Genomic DNA, 23273 nt, shown 5'->3' on the forward strand with positions numbered 1-23273 from the left:
AAGGGAACCTGCAGTCCTGGGGAGAGAGGGCTTTAGGCAGGGAGCAGCAGTGTGAAGCCCAGGAGGGGAGTGTGCGGGGTGAGCCGGAGCACCTGCCGGGCCCCCCGGTGTGGCTGGAGGAGAGTGAGGAGACGGGGAGGGGGTGGGAGATGCCGTCTGCCTTCCCACCTTCTGAGCGGGGAGCAGGGAGCAGGGACCAGATCAGGTAGGGCTTCCTGCGCCTTTGTAAGGACTTTGGCTTTTACTATGAGTGGGATGCTGGCCATTGCGGAGTGTATTTATTTTGGCTGTACTTTTTTTTTTTTTTTGAGACATTTGTAGCAGAAGAATGACATCCCCTGATTAAGTATCTTAAAGGACCACACAAAAGCACTGTCTGAATTGAGGCCTTACACAGGTTAGGGGGGCACTCCCCATAACTAGCATGTTCTAACTGGAACAGTTAGGGTCCTGGCCGCTTAAGTAAATCTAATACGTGAAAATCCCCATGGACCTAAATCTTCTCTAAGGGACTGCACAGTCATCGCCGTGGGCATGTGCTCAGTGTGGTATGAGTCATGTGGTGGTTCCAAGCCTCTAGACCCAGAGCTTGGGCTTGTGGGAGATCCCAAGCCCCGCCTGTTTTCTCATTGGCAAGAGTCATCTCCCCAAAACTTATCAACCACACCTCGAGAAGTGCCTCCTACTGACAGTCATACAAGGCCATAAACTGTGTGTTCAAGAATGTTCCCAGTCACTTCCCAGCCTCCTGGCTAAGGTCAAGTACCTTTCTTATCAGTTTAATATCTGATATGTCCTCTTATCTGAGGACAATATATTAAGTGAATTTTTGGAGCAGAGAGAGAGAAAAAAAGAATGTTCCCAGAATTCGATAGTGATAAAAGTTGTACAAGTTTGTGAATACACTTTAACATCCCTGAATTATATTCTTTTTCTTTTTTTTCTTTCGTGTGTGTGTGTGTGTGTGTGTGTGAGAGAGAGAGAGAGAGAGACAGAGTCAGAGAAAGGGACAGATAGGGACAGACAGACAGGAAAGGAGAGAAATGAGAAGCATCAATTCTTTTTTGCGGCACCTTAGTTGTTCATTGATTCCTTTCTCATATGTGCCTTGACCGTGGGCCTTCAGCAGACCAAGTGACCCTTTGCTCAAGCCAGCGACCTTGGGCTCAAGCTGGTGAGCCTTGCTTAAACCAGATTAGCGTGCACTCAAGCTGGTGACCTCAGGGATTTGAACTTGGTCCTCTGCGTCCCAGTCTGATGCTCTATGCACGGCGCCACTGCCTGATCAGGCCTGAATTTTAAAGGGGTAAATTTATGGTATATGAATCATAAGTAAATAATAATAATAATTATAAAGAATATCCCAAAATTCAATAGTGGTAATAGTTGTACAAGTTTGTGAGTACACTTTAAAAGCCCTGAATTGCATTCTTTCAAGGGGTAAATTTATGGACTATAAATCATAAGTAAATAATAATAGTAATTATTATAAAGAATGTTTCCAGAAACACTGTTTGTCATAGCACAAAAACAGGAAAAAACCCAAGCATCTATCCACAGGGATCTTTCAACTAAACTTGTACAATCAATCATCAGTGTATAAACACTGTGGAACAGTTAAAAAGAATGAGGTGTGTCTGCATCTGCAGATGTGGAAGACAGAAAGCTCTCTGTATGTCGTGTTAAGTTAAAAAAGATTAAGATGAGCCTGACCTGTGGTGGCGCAGTGGATAAAGCCTCGACCTGCAATGCTGAGGTTGCCGGTTCGAAACCCTGGGCTTGCCCGGTCAAGGAACATATGGGAGTTGATGCTTCCTGCTCCTCCCCCCTTCTCTCTTTCTCTCTCTCTCTCTCTCTCTCTCTCTCTCTCTCTTTCCTCTCTGAAATGAATAAATCATAAAAAATAAAAATAATTTTAAAAGATGAAGATGAGCTCTGTGTGTATAGTAGGCTACCATTTGTATCAGAAGAGCATACGTACGTGCACATAGAATATAGAAAAATATCTGAGTTTCTTTTTTTTTAATTATTTTTATTTATTTATTCATTTTAGAGAAGAGAGACAGAGAGAGAGAGATAGAGAGAGGAGTGGGGGAGGAGCAGGAAGCATCAACTCCCATATGTGCCTTGACCAGGCAAGCCCAGGGTCTTGAACCGGCAACCTCAGCATTCCAGGTCGATGCTTTAGCCACTGCGCCACCACAGGTCAGGCTCTGAGGGTTTCTTAACAGGAACTTCTTGGGAATGGAGATAGGTTCTACCCTCTCTACTTTCAAAAACAAATATTTATATGTATAATTTTTATTAAAGCATAATTTAAAATTATTGCAACAAAAATTAAAAATACCAAAACAAAGCAGTTGGGTAGAGGAGTGCTTTAGGCAGACGGAGCAGCAGCCGCAGTCTGCCCCTGAGCAGAGCTCGGGGAGCCGGAGGAGCAGCCGGGGGCGGTGCGGCTGTTGCCGGCGGAGAGGGGAGAAGACTGTGGAGAGTGTCTGTGGAGCGCTGTCTCGCTGCCAGGCACTTTGTCAGGCTCTGCGGTGGGTGGTGGGCAGGGTGGAGAAGACTGAAAAAATTCCTTCACCACGCCCCTAGTTCCTCCCAGCTCCTCCGAGTTGGTGGGAGGCCCCGCTCTGGGTCTCAGAGGAAGTCCCCCTTGTCTTCCTTCGTCCACTCCCAGCTTATCTCCAGGACCCCTCAGATCCAGAGGTGGCAGTGAACCTTGAGCGAGTGACCAGTTTTCTGAAACTTACTCCCCTCATCTGCAAAATGGGCGTAATAATAAGGTGACCAACTTTTTTACAATGAAAAGGAAGACAAAAATAAATTGAAGAAAACCATATCGTAAATAAAAGAAGCATTTTATTCATTGCAACAATACACTATAATATGATAAATGCATAATAAAAACATTTGTAATATTTTATATTGTAATTATGCTTACATGCCTATTAATTTTTAATAATAATTGTAAGAAAAAAGTGCTCATTTGGATACAAATACGTCACATCCCACGCAATGGATCGACTCTGCATTGATCGAATATGGACATTGACAGATTAATCTTCCAATATCAAAAAGGAGGACATGTAGGAGGACACTTTTCGAGGGAGGACGGAACTTAAAAAAGGACTGACCTCCCTAAAGGAGGACGATTGGTCACCTTAATAATAACAAAGTCTATGTAGTGGAATTGGTATGAGAATTACTGGTGTTCTAAAAATGGTTAGAATTAATACAACTATTAGTCTGCCTCCAGTATTACTCATAGGAATATAATGCTCACAGTTACACAGCAAAGCAAGCAAAATGGGTAGGACAGTCCCCATTTTATACACGAGTACACCCAGGCACAAAGGTGGAAGGGCTCATCCAAATTTAGTGAAAAAATTCAAGATGGGCGGGGTTAAGGGTCAAACTGAATCCCTGACTTGCTAGCTAACTGCTTGGTGATTTTAGGCTAGTAACCTAAGTGAGCCTGAGAGTTAATCACACCTATTAATTAAAAAGGGACAAAGCCCTGTACTTCATAGGACTTTGAGGATTAAAAGGTCCTGGAAAAAAAAAAAAAAAGGCCTCCCAAAGTGATTGGAACATGGTAGATGTACAGGAAATAGCACCTATTGGGGTCACTGAAGTTACCGTAATAACATACGGAACCAGGTGGCAGACCCGTCCTTCATGGAGAGATGAGCGAGAATCAGGTTTTCCAGAAGGGTTTCCTGGTCGCTTCACTCGGGCCCTAATCCCAGTTTCTGCCCTCCCTGGCCCCACAGTGAAAGGTGAGGGTAGGCCCTCAGTGATGCAAATCAGTGTTGACTTTTCATTAACAAAACAATGAGCCAGTTTGTTATTTTGACAGGAGAAAAATCAGTTAACAAGTGTTTGTTAATATACTCACACTCTGCTCTACCGGTCAATAAACATGTCCTGAAGCCAGCTGGGACAACCCCCGGGTGGAAGCCAGCAGAGGTCTCTTAGAATGCTGTGTGAACTAGAGCCCCACGGTGTCTCCCGCTGAAGTAGGAGGAACAAGAAGGAAAATGCTAACTAACCTCTCAGGCCTGCTGGGCGGCTTGGATAGCATGTGCATGATGAGCTTGGCACCCCTTAGAACAGGGGTCGGGAACCTTTTTGGCTGAGAGAGCCATGAACGACCCGTGTACGTTACACATTATCCAATAAAAATTTGGTGTTGTCCCAGAGGACAGCTGTGATTGGCTCCAGCCACCCGCAGCCATGAACACATGAGAATGTTTTATATTTTTAACGTTATTATTTTTATTAAAGATTTGTCTGTGAGCCAGATGCAGCCATCAAAAGAGCCACATCTGGCTCACGAGCCATAGGTTCCTGACCCCTGCCTTAGAAACAAAGCAGGTTTTCCATATCTAAGGAAATCTGTTTATTTTCCCCCCAAACCTCCCTACCTTGCCCTACCACTACTTCAGGAGAAGCAATTGTAGACTCCTTATGGGACCCGGACCCTAACATTGGTGATCACAGGGGAAGACACGGGGGAGGAATACGCTGAGGCATAAGGCCTGAGGACCCCGAGGGCCACTGTGCTGGGTGCAGAACAAACTAGTTAAGTAAGCAGTAGAGAGATTCATTCATTCATTCATCCATTTTAGGTGAGAGGAAGGGAGATAGTGAAGCAGACTCCTGCATGCGCTCCAACTGGGATCCACCCGGCAACTCCATCTGGGGCCAAAGCTCAAGTACCCAGCTATTTTTAGCACCTGAGAGGAGAAGCAGATGGTTGCTACTCCTGTGTACCCTGACTGGGAATTGAACCTGAGACATCCATACATCTGGCCAATGCTCTATTTACTGAGCCACAGGCCAGGTCCAAGAGATTATTTTTAAAAAATAAAATCTACTGCTGCCTGTGTAGCCACTAAGATACTGTTTCTAGAGCTAGAGAATGGAAACAACTCATGTGTCTAAAATAGAGGTTTTTACATTCACGCAATGGGACGCTATGGCTTTTAAAAAAGTTAGGTAGGTCCCAATATGCAGATCTTCAAGATTTATTATTAATAAGTAAGTGGAGATAGCTTGTGTTCATAGATAAAGGATGACTCAATATTGTAAAGACAACAGTTCTCTTCATATGAATCTGTCAGAGTCAATGCGATGCGAGTAAAACTTACCGACAGGGTTTTTCATGCAACTCAACAAGCCAATTAAAAAGTAATAATAATAAGGAGCTGGACAAGGCCGTGGCGCAGTGGATGGAGCATCAGACTGGGACACGGAGGTCCCAGTTTCAAAACGCTGAGGTCGCTGGCTTGAATGTGGGCTCATCCAGCTTGAGCACGGGCTCACTGGCTTGAGTGTAGGATCATGGACATGACCCCACAGTCACTGGCTTGAGCCCAAAGGTCACTGGCTTGAAACTCAAGGTCACTGGCTTGAGCAAGGGGTCACTCGCTTTGCTGTAGCCCCCTGTCAAGGCACATATGAGAAAGCACTCAATGAACAGCTAAGGAGACTAAGGAGCCACAATAAAGAATTGATGTTTCTCATCTCTCTCTCCTTTCCTGTTTGTCTTTATCTGTCCCTCTCTCTCTCTTTCTGTCTCTCTGACACACACACACACACACACACACACACACACACAGAAATGCCTGACTTTGTGGTGGTGCAGTGGATAAAGCATCAGCCTGGAAACGCTGAGGTTGCCAGTTTGAGACCCTGGGCTTGCCCAGTCAAGGCACATATGGGAGTTGATGCTTCCTGCTCCACCCCCCTTCTCTCTCTCTCTCTCTCTCTCTCTCTCTCTCTCTCTCCTATAAAATAATAAAGTCTTAAAAAAATAAATTGGGAGGGCCTGACCTGTGGTGGCGCAGTGGATAAAGCGTCGACCTGGAAATGCTGAGGTCGCTGGTTCGAAACCCTGGGCTTGCCTGGTCAAGGCACATATGGGAGTTGATGCTTCCAGCTCCTCCCCACCTTCTCTCTCTGTCTCTCTCTCCTCTCTCTCTCTCTCTCTCTCCCTTTCTCTCTCCTCTCTAAAAAAAAAAAATGAATAAAAAAAAATTAAAAATAAATAAATAAATAAATTGGGAGAAATAAAGGGCTAAGAACAGGAAGAGAGGAGATTTGCTCTACCAGAATTGTTAACAAGTTAGAGTAACAAAACAAGGTGGTGTTGGTAATGATAGGAATTCGCCAAGATCAATTCATGAATATATGAAATTTTGATAAATGACAGGTGCTATGGCGGACCAAAGTTGGGACTAGCCCATCGATGGGGCTGTGTGTGTGTGTGTGTGGGGGGGACATGATCAGCCATATGAGAAAAAATAAAATCAGATCTTGGTTTCTCATTTCATACACACAAATCATGTCCAGATATATAAGGACTTAATTATCAAAAGCAAACCTTTAAAACATTTAGGAGAAAATATAAGGGAATTTTGTGGAAGGGAATGCAAAGGGAAAGGGAGGGACAGGAGAGGGCAGGAGAGGGAAGGGATAAGGGGGGAGGAAAGAGGAAGAGGGTGATGGCCGGAGGGGGAGCGCATGGGGGAGAGGCAGGGAGAGGCGGCCAGCAGGACGAGTGAGAGGGAGGAAGTGCTCGGGAGACATGGACAGGGCATTCATAACAGCAGTGGACAAATGGAACAACAGACAAACCGACAGAAAGAGCTGGAATGCCCTCCAGTAAGAGAATGGGTAAGTGCGCTGGGATACCTCGACATAACGAAATACATATTACACAAGAGTGAAATTTGAATGAACCACAGTCACACTTAACAAAATGGGTGGATTTTATCAATATAGTATTGAGGGTAAAAAAAAGAAAGCAAGAACCCAAACACTACCTAAATTACTATACCCTTTTTCTAAAATTCAGAAACAACTAAAAATCATCAGACAGGGAGTAAAACTACAGAACCAAAGGCAAGAAAACCAACAGAGTTGAAGATAGCAGTTTCCTGGTTTGGGAAGAAAGGAGGCAGCTTGAATGGATAAAGGATGTGAATTATTGTCAATGGAATTGTAATATTAATAAGTAAATATATAAAAAAATATAAACATAAAACTACAAGTAAATAAAAAGGAGACCATGAACAGAAAATAGCAAGATGCCACAGATTAAGGATTTTAATTAATGCAGCTCTTAGTACTGGAGGTCCGTTCTAAAAACAAATGAGCATCTATTCTATGCTACTATTCGTGTAAAAAACACCAGTGGAGGAAATATCCCTTACCCATGCCTATAAAACTCTATTTATAAAACAGCCTTTCACAGGGCAAGTGGAAGCAGGGTGGGTGGGACACCCCGAGTTGGGAGACATGGTTTTTACTATATACTTCTGTGCACTGTTTGGAATTTTTGTCTTATTTTGTTTGACCTTGTGCATATGTAGACTATCTTTTCAATAATATTTTGTATCAAAATAAAATGTTTATTCAGTACAGTTGATTTTTTTACAGCAGATATACGAAGAGTTTGCTAATTGATGAAAGAGGGACAAACAGGCACTCTTCATACCTTGTAGGTGACATTATAATTGGTGCAGCCCCTTTGGAGAGCAATTTAAAAACATTTTTTTTCCCACCTGACCTGTGGTAACACAGTGGATGGAGCATTGGCCTGGAATGCTGAGGTTGCCAATTCGAAACCCTGGGCCTGCCTGGTCAAGACACACATGAGAGGCAGCTATAAGTTGATGCTTCCTGTTCTTCCCCCACACCTACCTCTCTCTCTCTCTCTTTCTCTCTTTCTCTCTCTCCCCCCTCCAAAAAAAATCAATAAAAATTTAAAATATTTTTTATTGATTTGAGAGAGAGAAAAAGAGAAAAGAGGAGAGAGAGAGAGAGAGAGAGAGAGAGGCAGTGACTCCTTTCACTTGTCATTCCATTTAGTTATGTACTCACTGATAGCTTCTCCCATGTGTCCTGACCAGGGGGATTGAACCCGTGACCTCTGCTGTGCGGGATCAACATTTTTATCCACTGAGCCACCTGGCCGGGGCCTGGAAGGCAATTTTTTAGTAACATCTATGAAAATCTTAAATGCACACACTCTTTTTTTTTTTAATCTATTGATTTAAGAGGGAATGAGAGTGAGAAAGAGAGCAACATTGATCTGTTATTTCACTTATCATGAATTCGCTGGTTGATTCTTGCGTGTGCCGGGACTGGAGACGGACCTGCAACCTTGGCGTGTTGGGAGACGCTCCAACCAACTGAGCTACCCGGCCAGGGCAAATGCACATGCTCTCTGACCCAGCAATTCTCTTCCACTTCCAGAATTTACCTTACAGATTTATTTTCCCAACTCAAGATCTAAATGTACAAAATATTCATCACAGCATGGTGCAAAGTTAGCTGTACTCCATGGCATGGTCACACTATTGACTACTCAGCAGCCGCTTGAAAGTAAGGGACCCTGACTGATGGTGACACAGTGGACAAAGCACGGGCTCATCTGGCGTGAGCACAGAGTCACTGGCTTGAGCATGAGATCATCAACACAATCCCGTGGTCGCTGACATGAGCCCAGAGGTCACTGGCTTGAAGCCCAAGGTCGCTGGCTCGAGCAAAGGTCATGGCTCAGCTGAAACATCCCCGGTGAAGGCAAATATGAGAAACAGTCAATGAACAAATAAAGTGACACACTACGAGTTGATGCTTCTCATCTCCCTTCCTGTCTGCCTGTCTGCCTCTCCCTCACTTTCTCTCCCTCTCTCTCAAAACAAACAAACAAACAAATAAACGAACAGATAGCCTGGCCTGTGGTGGTGCGTTGGATAAAAGCATGGACTTGGAACACTGAGGTCGCCAGTTCAGAACCTTAGCTTTGCCCTGTCAAGGTACGTCAGTGAACAACTAAAGTGAAACAACTATGAGATATTTCTCGCTCTCCTGCACACCCTCTCCTCTCTCTCTGTAAAATCAATCAATAAAAAAATAATTAAATAATTATAAATTTTTCAAAAAAATGAAAGTAAGGTAAATCTATATGTGTTGACGTGGAAAGATGTTGCACATACAGTAAATGTAAAAAAGCAAGATGTAGACCAGGGGTTGGGAACCTATGGCTCGCGAGCCAGATGTGGCTCTTTTGATGGCTGCATCTGGCTCGCAGACAAATCTTTAATAAAAAAAATAATAACATTAAAAATATAAAACATTCTCATGTATTACAATCCATTCATTTCCTACCACTCCTGTTCATGGTTGCGGGTGGCTGGAGCCAATCACAGCTGTCCTCCAGGACAACACCAAATTTTTATTAGATAATGCATAACGTACACGGGTCGTTGTAAGGTCAGGAAGTAAACTTCCCTCCTTTTAATCAAGTAGTCAGCTAGCTAATTGCAGAAACGCTTTTGACAAAGAAGATGGCTAAAAGAAAAAAAGATGAGGAGTATCATACTTTTCATCAGGAATGGACAGAGGAATTCGCCTTTGTGGAGAGAGCAGGTTCTGCAGTGTGTCTAATATGCAATGATAAAATTGCATCAATGAAACAGTCAAATATAAAGTGGCACTTTGACACATGCCATACTACATTTGCATTGAAATATCCAGCGGGGGACAGCAGGAAGAAAGCATGTCAAGAGCTACTGTGCAGAGTGCAAGCTAGTCAGCAGCAACTCCTTGTTTGGACCCAACAAGGTGACTGGAATTCGGCTAGCTTTGCTGGTGCTTTAGCAATTGTGAGAAACAGAAAGCCATTCACAGATGGGGAGTATGCCAAAACATTCATGCTTGATGTTGCCAATGAACTTTTTGACAACTTTTCAGATAAAAACAAGATAATCAAACGAATAAAAGACATGCCTCTGTCGGCAAGAACTGTTCATCATTGTACCATCGTGATGGCAAATCAAATTGAGGCAACACAAGTGAAGGACATAAATGCAGCACCATTCTTTCCTCTAGCTTTGGATGAGTCAACAGACGAAAGCCATTTATCCCAGTTCAGTGTGATTGCAAGGTATGCTGTCGGTGACACACTACGTGAGGAAAGTCTTGCTGTTTTGCCCATGAAAGAGACAACAAGAGGGGAGGATTTATTCAAGTCTTTCACTGAGTTCGCTAAAGAAAAAAATCTACCGATGGATAAACTTATTTCAGTGTGTACTGATGGTGCTCTGTGCATGGTGGGGAAAAACAGAGGATTCATAGCGCTTCTTCATGAACATGAAAAGAGACCCATCCTAAGATTTCACTGCATCCTACATCAGGAGGCGCTTTGTGCTCAGATGTGTGGTGAGCAGCTTGGTGAGGTGATGTCACTGGTCATTCGGGTGATCAACTTTATTGTTGCCCAAGCTTTAAATGATTACCAGTTTAAAATACTGCTGGATGAAGTTGGGAATAATTATCCTGGTCTGCTTCTGCACAGCAATGTGCGTTGGTTGTCAAGAGGGAAGGTGCTCAGCTGTTTCACGGCTTGTCTGATCGAAATCCTGACTTTTCTTGAAATGAAAACCATAGAGCATCCTGCGTTAGCTAACACTGAGTGGTTCCTAAAGTTCTACTATCTCGTAAACATGACTGAACATCTGAACCAGCTCAATGTGAAAATGCAAGGTGTTGGAAATACAGTCTTATCCCTTCAACAAGCAGTGTTTGCATTTGAAAACAAGCTGGAACTCTTCATCACCCGACATTGAAACAGGTCATTTACTACACTTTGAAAAACTGGGAGAGTTTAGAGATGCACGCACAGCAAGTGATCCTGCTCAACATCTTGATCTCCAGCAGCTAGCGGGCTTCACATCTAATCTCCTGCAGTCATTCAAAGCGCTTTGGAGAATTCTGTGAGCACACTCGTCTTTTTAAGTTCATCACCCATCCACACGAGTGTGCAGTGGACAGCGCCGACCTGAGTTACATCCTTAGTGTCTCCATCAGAGATTTTGAGCTACAAGCTGCTGACCTGAAGGCCTCAGACATGTGGGTGAATAAGTTCAAGTCCCTGAATGAAGATTTGGAAAGACTTGCACGACAGCAAGCAGAGTTGGCAAGCAAACAAACACAAGTGGAGAGAAATAAAAATACTTCAACCTGCCGACCAACTGATTGTCAAAACTTGGAACGCGCTTCCCGTCACATACCACACACTGCAGCGTGTGAGTGTTGCTGTACTGACAATGTTTGGCTCTACGTATGCATGTGAGCAGTCTTTCTCACATCTAAAGAACGTTAAGACCAACCTATGATCACGTTTAACGGATGGAAGTCTCAACGCCTGCATGAAGCTTAACCTCACCACGTATAAACCAGACTACAAAGCCATCAGCAAAACCATGCAGCACCAGAAGTCGCATTAATGGTAAGAAGTACTTTATTCATCATTGGTTAGCAACAGCATAACAACGTTATTAAAAGAATTCAGAGACTTATTGTACTTTAAAAGTGTTGGTCTTACATAAAATGCACACATTTACTTGTATTTAGTGTTAAACATATTGTATGGCTCTCATGGAATTACATTTTAAAATATGTGGCGTTCATGGCTCTCTCAGCCAAAAAGGTTCCTGACCCCTAATGTACAATAGAACAATATATAGAGTGTATATACTTTATATGTATATATACAGTCTATATATAGAGTATCATTTGTAGACACACATAATCATGGGAAAATTTTGAGGCAATGCAATTGACGGTTAACACTGGTTATTTCTGGGGAGTGGAATTGAGAAGGCAAAGGGAAGGACATAATTTTTGGTTTACAGGTTGTAATACTGAATTTTATTTTTTACAAAGAGAAAACACAGTGTTTTTATAAAAAAAAATTTTTAGGAGTTCAAAACACAATGTTACACATCAATTATACACCAATAAAGCTGGGGGGAGAGTTCAAAAAATTTTAAAATAAAGCAGTGCATGCTCCCTGCAAAGAAACGTTGTTCAGAAAAAGTATGGAAGAAAATAAAGATCACAGTTTTGCCTTCTCATCCTCAGTGAGATGATCACATTTCACAGTTTGAGGTATATTCTAAACTTTTTGTCTTCTTTTTTGCTTGCTTATTTAGATAACTTATTTTTCTAATTTTATTTTTTTAATTTATTGATTGATTTTAGAGAGACAGAGAGAAGAAATGGGAGAGAGAGAGAGAGAGAGAGAGAAAACCATTCATTTGTTGTTCTGCTTAGTTGTGCATTCATTGTTTGCTTCTCATATGTGCCCCCATTGGGAATTGAACCTGCCACCTTGGCATTTCGGGAGATGCTCTCACCAACAGAGAGAACTGGTCAGGGGTCAGATATACTTATTTCTTAATGGAATTATATTATACATGTTATTAGTTTTTTCACATTTTATCATGTCAATAATATGTATCAACAACATCATTTATTTCCAGAACCAGAAATAATTGTACTTTTTTCTTATACCAGTGTGATTCATAAAGAAAATACTGTATTTCTATAGCTATTGCTGAATAAGAAATGCAAGTTGTAGGACAATATATACGATATTATCTCATTTTTGTTAAAAGAAATGTGTGTGTGTGTGTGTGTGTGTGTGTGTAAAGGTCTATGGAGATAGCAACCTCTATTCAGAGTTCAGTAAATTACATGTGTGAGATTGGATTGAGGTGTTCTGTATTTTTCTAGTATGTTGCTTTTATAATAATGATACATATATGTGATCAAAAAAATTTTTTTTAATTCAAACAAGCATACAAAAAATTGAAATTATCCCTAGGTCTTACCAACCACAGATAACTCCAGTTAACATACTGGTGAACACTCTTTCATATTTTTCTCCCTGCCTACTCAAACATATTCATCCTTTCAATTCATAACTGGAATCGTAACTACTCTGTGCCCTGCTGTTTTCAATATACTCCATGACGGCACGTCATTTTCATAACTGCACATTATGCCATTATACAGCTCCACGTTATTTAATCAAGTGATCCCTTGCTCTTTTGCTCAGTTAAAATTTTTTAATTTTTTACTGATTTTAGAGAAAGAGGAAGGGGAAGGGGAAGAGAGAAACACGTACTCGTTGCTCGTTTCTGTACATTCACTGGTTGATTCTCGCCCGAGCCTGACCAGGCGGTGGGGACCGACCCTGAAACCTCAGTGTATGCAGGTGATGCTCCGCCGACCGTACCACCTGGCCGGGTGCTCGTTCTCAGCTAAAAATGTTTTAAATTATGAAATTTAACACACATCAGAATGTTTAAAATGTATGTACTTTTTAAAATGTTTATTTTATTCATTTTAGAGAGAAAGAGAGAGAGAGACAGGAACATCGATCTTTTCCTGTATGTGCCTTGACTGGGGATTGAACCAGCAACCTTTACACTTCAGGACGATATTCTAACCAACTGAGATATCTGGCCAGGACAAAATATATGTACTTTTTATTTTATTTTATTTTTTTGAGAGAGATAGAGAAGAAGGGAGAGAGATAAGAAACATCAACTCATAGTTGTGGCACCTTAGTTGTTCACCGACTGCTTTCTCCTACGTGCCTTGCTGGTTGGGGGGGGGGGGCTCCAGCCAAGCCAGTGACCCTTTGCTCAAGCCAGCAACCTTGGGCTTCAAACTGATGACCTTTGGGCTCAACATGGTAATCAAGGGATCATGTTGACGATCCAGTGCTCAAGCTGGCAACCCCACACTCAAGCTGGTGAGCCTGCACTCAAACAGGATGAGCCCATGCTCAAGCCAGTGACCTTGGGGTCTGAAACCTGGGGCCCATCCCAGGCCGATGCTCTGTCCACTGCGCCACCGCCAGTCAGGCAGACTGTATGTACTTTTATTTTTTATTTTTAATTTTAGGGAGAGGAGAGAGGGGGAGAGTAAGTGGGGGAGGCAGGAAGCATCAACTCACAGTAGTTGCTTTTCATATGTCCCGTGACCCAGCAAGTCTGGAGTTTTGCATTGGTGACCTCAGCATTCCAGGTCAACACTTTATCCACCACACCAACATAGGTCAGGCAAAATATATGTACTTTTTTTTTCAAGAGAGACAGAGACAGGGAGAGGGACAGACAGATAAGAAGGGAGAGAGATGAGAGGCATCAATTCTTTGTTGCAGCATTTTTGTTGTTCATTGATTACTTTCTCATATGTGCCCTGATGGGGTGGGTGGAGCTACAGCCGAGCAAGTGACCCCTTGTCAAGCCAGCAACCTTGGGCTCAAGCCAGCGACCATGGGGTCATGTCTATGATCCCACATGCAAGCCAGTGACCCTGCACTCAAGCCAGTGAGCCCGCGCTCAAGCCGTTGGTGATCTCGGGATTTTGAACCTGGGTCCTCTGCATCCCAGGCCAATGCTCTATCCCAGGGGTCGGGAACCTTTTTGACTGAGAGAGCCATGAACACCACATATTTTAAAATGTAATTCCGTGAGAGCCATACAACGACCCGTGTACCTTATGCATTAACCAATAAAAATTTGGTGTTGTCCCGGAGGACAGCTGTGATTGGCTCCAGCTACCCGCAACCATGAACATGAGTGGTAGGAAATGAATGAATTGTAATACATGAGAATGTTTTATATTTTTAACGTTTTTATTTTCTTAATTAAAGATTTGTCTTCGAGCCAGATGTAGCCATAAAAAGAGCCACATCTGGCTCGCAAGCCATAGGTTCCTGACCCCTGCTCTATCCACTGTGCCACCACCTAGTGAGGCAAAAATATATGTACTTTTAAAATAGTAATTGTAGTCTTAGCCAGTTGGCTCAGTGGTAGATAGTTGGCCTGGCAAGTGGATGTCCTGGGTTTGATTCCTGATCAGGGACACAGGAGAAGCAACCTTCTGCTTCTCCATCCCTTCGCCTCCTCTTGCTCTCTCTCTCTTCCTCTCCTGCAACCATGGCTCAACTGGTTTGAGCACATCTGCTCTGGGCACTGAGAATGGCTCTGTGGAGCCTCTGCCTCAGGCTCTAAAAATAGCTCAATTGCAAGCATGGCCCCAGATGGGCAGAGCATCAGTCCCAGAAGGCGGTTGCTAGGTGGATCGTGGTTGGGGCCCATGCGGGAGTCTGTCTCTCTATCTCCCCTCCTCTCACTGGGAAAAGAAGGGGAAAAAAAGAGTAACTATTAAGCAAATATTTGTGTTACCTCTAATCTAGAAACATTTTAAATTATTTTAAGGTTAAAAAATAAGGAAAGTATTGCAAATACCTGTGTTCCCACTCTCCTAGAATTAACAAACACACCTTTTGGTTTTTCTTTTTTTGCTTCTTTTATTAAAAATAAGACAACAAAATAAGATACATCTTGCCTGACCAGGCAGTGGTGCAGTGGCTAGAGCGTCAGACTGGGATGCGGAAAGACCCAGGTTCAAGACCCCGAGGTCGCCAGTTTGAGCATGGGCTCATCTGGTTTGAGCAAAAGCTCACCAGCTTGGACCCAAGGTCGCTGGCTCCAGCAAGGGGGTTACTCGGTCTGCTGAAGGCCCGTGGTCAACGCACATATGAGAAAGCAATCAATGAACAACTAAGGTGTCGCAATGAAAAACTGATGATTGATGCTTCTCATCTCTCTTCGTCCCTGTCTGTCTGTCCCTGTCTATCCCTCTCTCTGACTCTCCCTGTCTCTATAAAAAAAAAAAAAAAAAGATACATCTTATGCAATCACCTTTTTTTAGAGTCCAGTACGTTGTCTGCTCTTTTGTGAATCATTTAATGGACAAAGCCCAATATTGACCTCAACCCCTTTGAGGTTTCAATGGTCTTAGCGTTGACCAGTAAGAACCCTTTGGGATGGTCCTTATGTCTTCCCGACAAGACTTTGTTAAGCTTTTAAAATGTCCTGGCTTCCTGGCTACACAAGGTGTTCTAGGCTCACCATGTTTCTTTCAGCTGTAAACACAGACTGCCTTTCCTGCAACCAGTCTTAGTTCCTTTTGGAGGCCACGATCTGGTTCTGAGGCACATTGTAGGAATGCAAATTGTTAAATAGCATGCAGCTTCGCAGAGAATGGCGGGTCCTCTTTGTACGGTTGTATCAGCACTTTTACCTTTCTTCCCCTGATTATTCCTGAGGGTGGCCATCACTTCAACAGTCGTTCGCGTTCCCTTGTCTCCGCCTATCTCTTCATATCTTTATTCATTTTTCTTTTGTTGAAACTTATGTCACATCCAATTATTTCATTCCTATAGATAACGTTGTGATGAATATCACTTTTAAATTTTTATTTGTTGACTTCAGCAAGAGAGAGAGAGACAGGCAGACAGACAGACAGGAACATCAAGCTGCTCCTGTATATGCCCTGACTGGCGAATCGAACCTGCAACCTCTGTGCTTCTGGTCAATGCTCTAACCAACTGAGCTATCCAGCCAGGGCATTTTTTTTCCTTGAGAGAGAGACAGGAGAGAGATGAGAAACATTAACTCGTCACTTTAGTTGTTCATTGATTGCTTCTCATATGTGCCTTGACGGGGGGGGGGGCTCCAGCCGAGCCCACGGCCCCTTGCTTAAGCCAGTGACGTTGGGCTCAAGCCAGTGACCTTGGTATCATGTCTGTGACCCCACACTCAAGCCTGTGACCCTGTGCTCAAGCTGGCGAGCCTGTACTCAAGCCAGTGACCTCAGGGTTTCAAATGGGGGACCTCAGCATTCTGGGTCGACACTCTAGCCGCTGTGCCACCAGTTGTCAGGTGCAAAGCAAATATATATGTGTATATATACATATATACATATATATGTATTTTATATATATGTATATATATATTTAAAAACTATTTCTTTTAAGAAAGAGTATTTTAAAAATCTAAATAAAAGAGATTGTGTACCTCTACACTCCCTAGCAGCACGTGAGAGCCTGTCTTCCATGTCTTTCCGAGAACTCGGTGTCGTTCTTCTAGGCCCCTTCTTTCCGAGTCGCGATATTCTGGATTGCTTGTTAGCTTCAGGTGGGCTGGGTCTGCCCTGCGAAGGCTCCGCACGTGGCCGTGTTCTCACAAGTTCCCTGACCTCCCAGCGCTGGGAGACGGATTGCAGCAGCTCCCCACCTTCTCTGAGCCTTCGGGGACCTACAGCGACCAGAGGCTCCTCCCAGAGGTCCCCTAGAAGAGATATTTGCTCAGTATGGCAACCCTACCCCCAGATTCCTGTCGAATTAAAGTTTTCAGTCTCTATCGCTTTTCACCTAAACTATAGCAATCACCTTCTAACCTCACCCCTCTAGTCATTCTCAACACTGGTCTCTCTCTGCTCAGAACCCTCCATCTAAACTTCTTAGCTTGACCGTCAAAGCCCTGCCGGAACTGGGTCTCCCCTCAGACCTCATCTCTTATTGTTCCCCGCCCCCCGCAGCCTCCTGGCCTCCGGGTGGTTTCCTGTCAGGATTAGCTGGGCCAGCCTCAAGGTCAGACTTATTTACCTCTGCTTTATTTTTTAGTTTTTAGATTTTACTTATTCCTTTTTTTTTCTTTTTTTTAGAGAAAGAGAGGAGAGAGAGAGAGAAAGAGAGAGAAGGGAGGGAGAAGCAGGAAGCATCAACTCCCATAGGTGCCTTGACCAGGCAAGCCCAGGGTTTCAAACTGGTGACCTCAGTGTTCCAGGTCGACGCTTTTACCCACTGTGCCACCACAGGGCAGGCCTGTATACCTCTACTGTAGACTGCTTCGCCCCCAAAGCATTCACATCTGTTCAGATGCCATCCCAGAGAGGACTCCCTTGCCAGACTACCTTGTCTAAAATAGCACCACCCAACCCCGGCCAGGTACAGTTGGTTACAGCATCACCTTGATATGCCAAGGTTGTGAGTTTGATCCCTGATCAGGGCACAAGCAGGAATCACCCAGTGAATGCATAAATAAGTGGAAAAATAAATCGATGTTCCTCTCTCTCTCCTTTTGTCTCCCTTTCTCCAAAATCAATTTTAAAAATTAGAATAGCACCACCCGTGCCCCTCACTCCCTCCCCCCAGTCTGACTTTATTTTTTTTCATAACACATTATTCATCGTTCTTTTATATTTCTACTTGTTTCTTCTCTGTCTTCCCCTACCAGGAATGTAAGCTTAACAAAAACTGGAACTTTTAGTTTTTTACTTGTTTGTTTTTCCAATATGATCTCGCTGGTGCCCAGAATGGTGCCTGGCGCTTGGCGGAAGTGGATTTGATAGGTTGTCCGCACAGAGCCGTTGAGCGCACACATGGGAGTCCGCTGCTGGGTTCACGTCCCTGCTCTGTGGCTTTCTCGTTGTGTCACTTGGGAAAAGTACGTATCCATCTCTCTCCTCTGTCAAGTGGGGATGACAGTCTATTTACTAGGATTATTGTGTGAATTAAGTGAATTAATTCATGTGAAAACACAGTTTGGAACACAGTGTTTGTCCCAATTATAATTTTTCAGTGAATTTATCAGCACATGTGGGTAATTGCTACCACACATGCATGCAGACATCAACCAACCCTCTGGGTTGGTATGAGTATGTGCTGCACACTCCCCCAGACAGTGGGTACAGGGTACAGGCACACACGCAGAGGTGAGCAGGACAGGTGTGGCCCCTCTCTTACCATGAGCCTTCAGGAGTTCCAGTAATCACTCCTAGTGTTAAATTGCTAAGAGGCAAAAAAGCACAGGAGATATAATGTAGTCTGAGGGCCGGGGAAAGACTCTGGAAATAGTGATGCTGCCCTGTGACAGGAAAGGGAAGAGACCGCCACGTGAGAGAAAGGCCAGAGGGGACAAAGGGCCTCTAAGGAGAGGCGGTGGGAAGGCCGCTGTGTCTGAGGCGGGAAGGGCTGGGAGCGAGGAGGCCAGAGAGCTCGGCAGGGCAGGGCCCACCACGTCACGAGCCACGGAAGGACCTGGAGAGGGACTCTAACCTTGCAGTTAGAGAAGTTTTCCCTGACTGCTGTATGGAGAAGCCTTCTATGGACGTCTCTGTCCACATGCCCCTCTCCACCCCTGATGAGAGGACCGGGCCCTCATCAGTGCCTGACATCGTATCACACGTTCTCACGCTTGCTGTCTGCTTATCCCCGTTGGGATGGAACACGCACTAGGGCTTTGGGGAGGGGGAGAGACGGGCCACAGGGGACCCCTTAGGATGCTGGTGCAGATGGTCTGAGCTCTGGAATTTTTATTTGCTGGGAGGGTTTGGAGCAGCTATCTAGCTAGAAGAGAGCAGGAACCTGGAAGACTTGACTCAACTTGAAGCTTCATTTGCCAAACACTTTACGTAAGACCGAGAAAACAATATTTGTCCCAGTCAAAGAATGGGTAGGGAGGCCATTAGAGGTAATGGTAGTGAAGGGGAGAGACTAAAGTCCCAGCAGACCCAACACGACGATTCTTGGTATTGTCACGATAGTAAGTCACCAAGGGCTAAGAATGTGGTGTGGGGCCCTGGCCGGTTGGCTCAGTGGTAGAGCGTCGGCCTGCCGTGCAGAAGTCCCGGGTTCGATTCCCAGCCAGGGCACACAGGAGAAGCGCCCATCTGCTTCTCCACCCCTCCCCCTCTCCTTCCTCTCTGTCTCTCTCTTCCCCTCCCACAGCCAAGGCTCCATTGGAGCAAAGTTGGCCCGAACGCTGAGGATGGCTCTGTGGCCTCTGCCTCAGGCGCTAGAGTGGCTCTGGTCGCAACAGAGAGATGCCCCGATGGGCAGAGCATCGCCCCCTGGTGGGCATGCCGGTGGATCCCGGTCAGGTGCATGCGGGAGTCTGTCTGACTGCCTCCCCGTTTCCAGCTTCAGAAAAATACAAAACACACACACACACACACACAGAGAATGCGGTGTGGGACTGGACAGAAAAGGAGAGAATGGGGAAATATTTAAGGTGTCATGGACCAGACTTGGCGGCTGGACGTGGGCATGAGGGAAAAAGAAGGTGATGCCCGTATTTCTAGTTTGAGCAGCGACGTGGGTGGTGGTGCCATTGCCTCCGCACAGATTTTATGGTCCAGATCATGAGTTCCGTTTGGGACATATGAGTCCAAGGTGCCAGGGATGCCCGCAGAAGGAATCCAGGATTTGGACAGACAGGAACTCAAGTTCTAAGCTGGGTAGACCATGGGAGCCCTTGGCTTAAGAAGTGGTAACTAGAATTGTGGACAGGAAAGGGGTGTGTGAAAAGAAGTTCAGTAACCCAAAGCCACTTCACAGGGTGGCCTGATCATCCATTCCTAGTTGGACAGATCACACCCCAGGCCTGTGCCTTCTGGAGGAAGAGGGTTCCAGCAAGCCTTGTCCATTGTTGTTGTGCATCCGGGTTATTCTGAAATGCCCAAGGCAACCCTCTTTTCCAGACCCCTCAAAACCGTACCCGCCCTCAAGGGAGCACTTAACCCTGTTAACTGTCCTGCGCCTTGCTTTATCCCACCTCCACTGACCCTCCTCACATTCTCGCTTAATTCCAAGTGGAGGAAAGAAATGACAAACTGTTAGTTTAGTCTCCGAAGCATTTGAGATCCTGCTTTCCAGCAATGCCAGTTAGGTTCAAATAAACTCCTTTTTATAAAGACTTTATTTATTCATTTGTGTGTGTCAAAGAGAGAGAGAGAGAGAGAGAGAGAGAGAGAAAGGGGAGGAGCAGGAAGCATCAACTGCCATATGTGCCTTGACCAGGCAAGCCCAGGGTTTTGAACCGGTGATCTCAGCGTTCCAGGTTGATGCTTTATCCACTGCGCCACCACAGGTCAGGTCAGATAAACTCTTATAAAGGTTTTCTACAGGTTTGGATGTCTCTTTTCTTTTTAAAGAGTGAGGAATGGGGGGGGGGGGGAGAGGGAGAGAGAGGGAGGAGCAATCTATTCCTGTACGAACCCTGACTGGGGATTCAACCCACAACCTTTTCGCCTCGGGACAATGCTCCAACCAACTGACCTAGCCAGCCAGGGCAGGACATTTCTTATGTCAACAGACTGACTGCACAATGAAATCATGACAAATTACTGGGGTTAATGCCTTCTCCTTCTGAGATCTCATTAGGCAAATTACCAGAAATGCTTACATGGAAATGTTCTCTGGCTGCAACCTTGCTTCCCTGTCCCATCTAGACTGTTCTTAAGGTGACCAACCTTTTTACAATGAAAAAGGAGGACAAAAATAAATTGAAGAAAACAATATTATAAATAAAAGAAACATTTTATTCATTGCAACAATAATACACTATAAGATATATACATAATAAAAACATTTGTAATATTTTTTAAGGAAACTTTATTTATTTTTAATTTATTCATTTTAGAGAGGAGAGGGAGAGACAGAGAGAGAGAGAGAGGAGAGAGACAGAGGAGAGACAGAGAGAGAGAAGGTGGGAGGAGCTGGAAGCATCAACTCCCATATGTGCCTTGACCAGGCAAGCCCAGGGTTTTTTTGAACCGGCGACCTCAGCATTTCCAGGTCGACGCTTTATCCACTGCACCACCACAGGTCAGGCGAAACATTTGTAATATTTTATATTGTAATTATGCTTACATGTCTATTAATTTTTAATAATCATTGTAAGAAAAAGTACTCATTTAGATAATACAGTGTGTCTGTAAAGTCATGGTGCACTTTTGACTGGTCACAGAAAAGCAACAAAAGACAATAGAAACGTGAAATCTGCACCAAATAAAAGGAAAACTCCCCCAGTTTCATGCCTATTCAGTGCAGTTCGATGTGGGCTCACACACAGATTTTTTAGGGCTCCTTAGGTAGCTATCCCGTGTAGCCTCTACAGACTCGTCACTGACTGATGGCCTACCAGAACGGGGTTTCTCCACCAAACTGCCGGTTTCCCTCAACTGCTTATCCCACCGAGTAATGTTATTCCTATGTGGTGGCGCTTCGTTATAAACGCGCTGATATTCACGTGGCACTTTGGTCATGGATTCCAATTTAGCGAGCCACAGGACACGCTGAACTTTCCTCTGTACCGTCCACATCTCGACTGGCATGGCCGTGGGCTGCTCCGCTGTATACACGGTGTTACGTCATCATCTGCGCATGTGCACATGCTGCCACTCATCCCACAGAAACTGGGAGGGTTCTCCTTTTATTTGGTGCAGATTTCACATTTCTATCGTCTTTTGTTGCTTTCCTGTGACGGGTCAAAAGTGCACCATGACTTTACAGACACACTGTATTATCTAAATGAGTACTTTTCCATTGAATGAATATTTTTTGTCGATGTATCATCTTGTAACAATATATTGGAAATATCTGAACAAGAAATATCCTTCATATTGAATTTTACGTGAATTGTGCTTATCTGTCTCTGATTGAATATTCACTGAGAAAGAAATAATCGTGAGTCCACAATGTCGTATGTGCCGTGTCGTGTTTCAGTAAGAAGTACACAAAGTTATTTGCGCTCTCGGTATATTGCGCGCTCTCTCAGGGTCTCCCGGGCGGAGCGCATGCGTCTCATAATCGTGTCGCGTCTCGCCGCACTGTACCGATCCTTGACGAATCGTCATGTCAAATACAAATACATCACATCACACGCCATAGATCGACTCTGCATCGATCGAATACGGACATTTACAGATTAGTCTTCCAATATCAAAGAGGAGGACATGTAGGAGGACACTTTTTTTTTTTTTTTTTTTTACAGAGACAGAGAGAGAGTCAGAGAGAGGGATAGACAGGGACAGACAGACAGGAACGGAGAGAGATGAGAAGCATCAATCATTAGTTTTTCATTGCGCATTGCAACACCTTAGCTGTTCATTGATTGCTATCTCATATGTGCCTTGACCGCGGGCCTCCAGCAGACCGAGCAACCCCTTGCTGGAGCCAGTGACATTGGGTTCAAGCTGGTGGGCTCTTGCTCAAACCAGATGAGCCAACACCAAGCTGGTGACCTCGGGGTCTCGAACCTGGGTCCTCTGCATCCCAGTCCGATGCTCTATCCACTGCGCCACCGCCTGGTCAGGCGGAGGACACTTTTCGAGGGAGGATGGAACCTACAAAAGGACTGTCCCCTCTAAAGGAGGATGACTGGTCACCTTACTGTTCTATAACCTGCAGATACTTCCAGCAATGACTACTAGGGAGAGGTCCTGAAGCTTAAGCTTTGTTAACGTCAGGATATCCGCCTCTGCCCTTGAGAACCTCTTGGATGGAAGCAGGCAGTTCACAGAATCTGGAAGAACCCCTACAACTGATGGAGGGGTCCAGGAGAAGAGGCCTGTAAGGGACACTGAGCAGGAGCAGCCAGGAGGTAGGGGGAGACTGGGAAAGGCTGGCTTCACAGAAAGCAAGATGGAGGCTGATTTAGAGGCTTGTTATCCCTACTGTTCTGCGACATCTTCCTCTGTAGTCCCTCCTTCCATCAATCTCCACTGCCATCTCCTGGCCAGTATCTCCCATTACGACCAAATAATTG

The 23273-nt window shown here is 44.5% G+C and overlaps 2 non-coding genes across 2 annotated transcripts; both read left to right on the forward strand.

Annotated features, from left to right (window-relative positions):
- The first annotated feature begins 732 nt into the window (after window positions 1–732).
- Window positions 733–916, forward strand: LOC136336801 (U2 spliceosomal RNA). Its single transcript, XR_010731604.1, has one exon. It is a non-coding gene; the product is annotated as a U2 spliceosomal RNA (small nuclear RNA).
- Window positions 917–19301: 18385 nt separating this feature from the next.
- TRNAG-GCC (transfer RNA glycine (anticodon GCC)) lies at window positions 19302–19377 on the forward strand. The gene has a single exon. It is a non-coding gene; the product is annotated as a tRNA-Gly (tRNA).
- Window positions 19378–23273: the final 3896 nt, after the last annotated feature.

This window comes from Saccopteryx bilineata, chromosome 4 (assembly GCF_036850765.1).
Source record: "Saccopteryx bilineata isolate mSacBil1 chromosome 4, mSacBil1_pri_phased_curated, whole genome shotgun sequence".
Lineage (NCBI taxonomy): Eukaryota > Metazoa > Chordata > Mammalia > Chiroptera > Emballonuridae > Saccopteryx > Saccopteryx bilineata.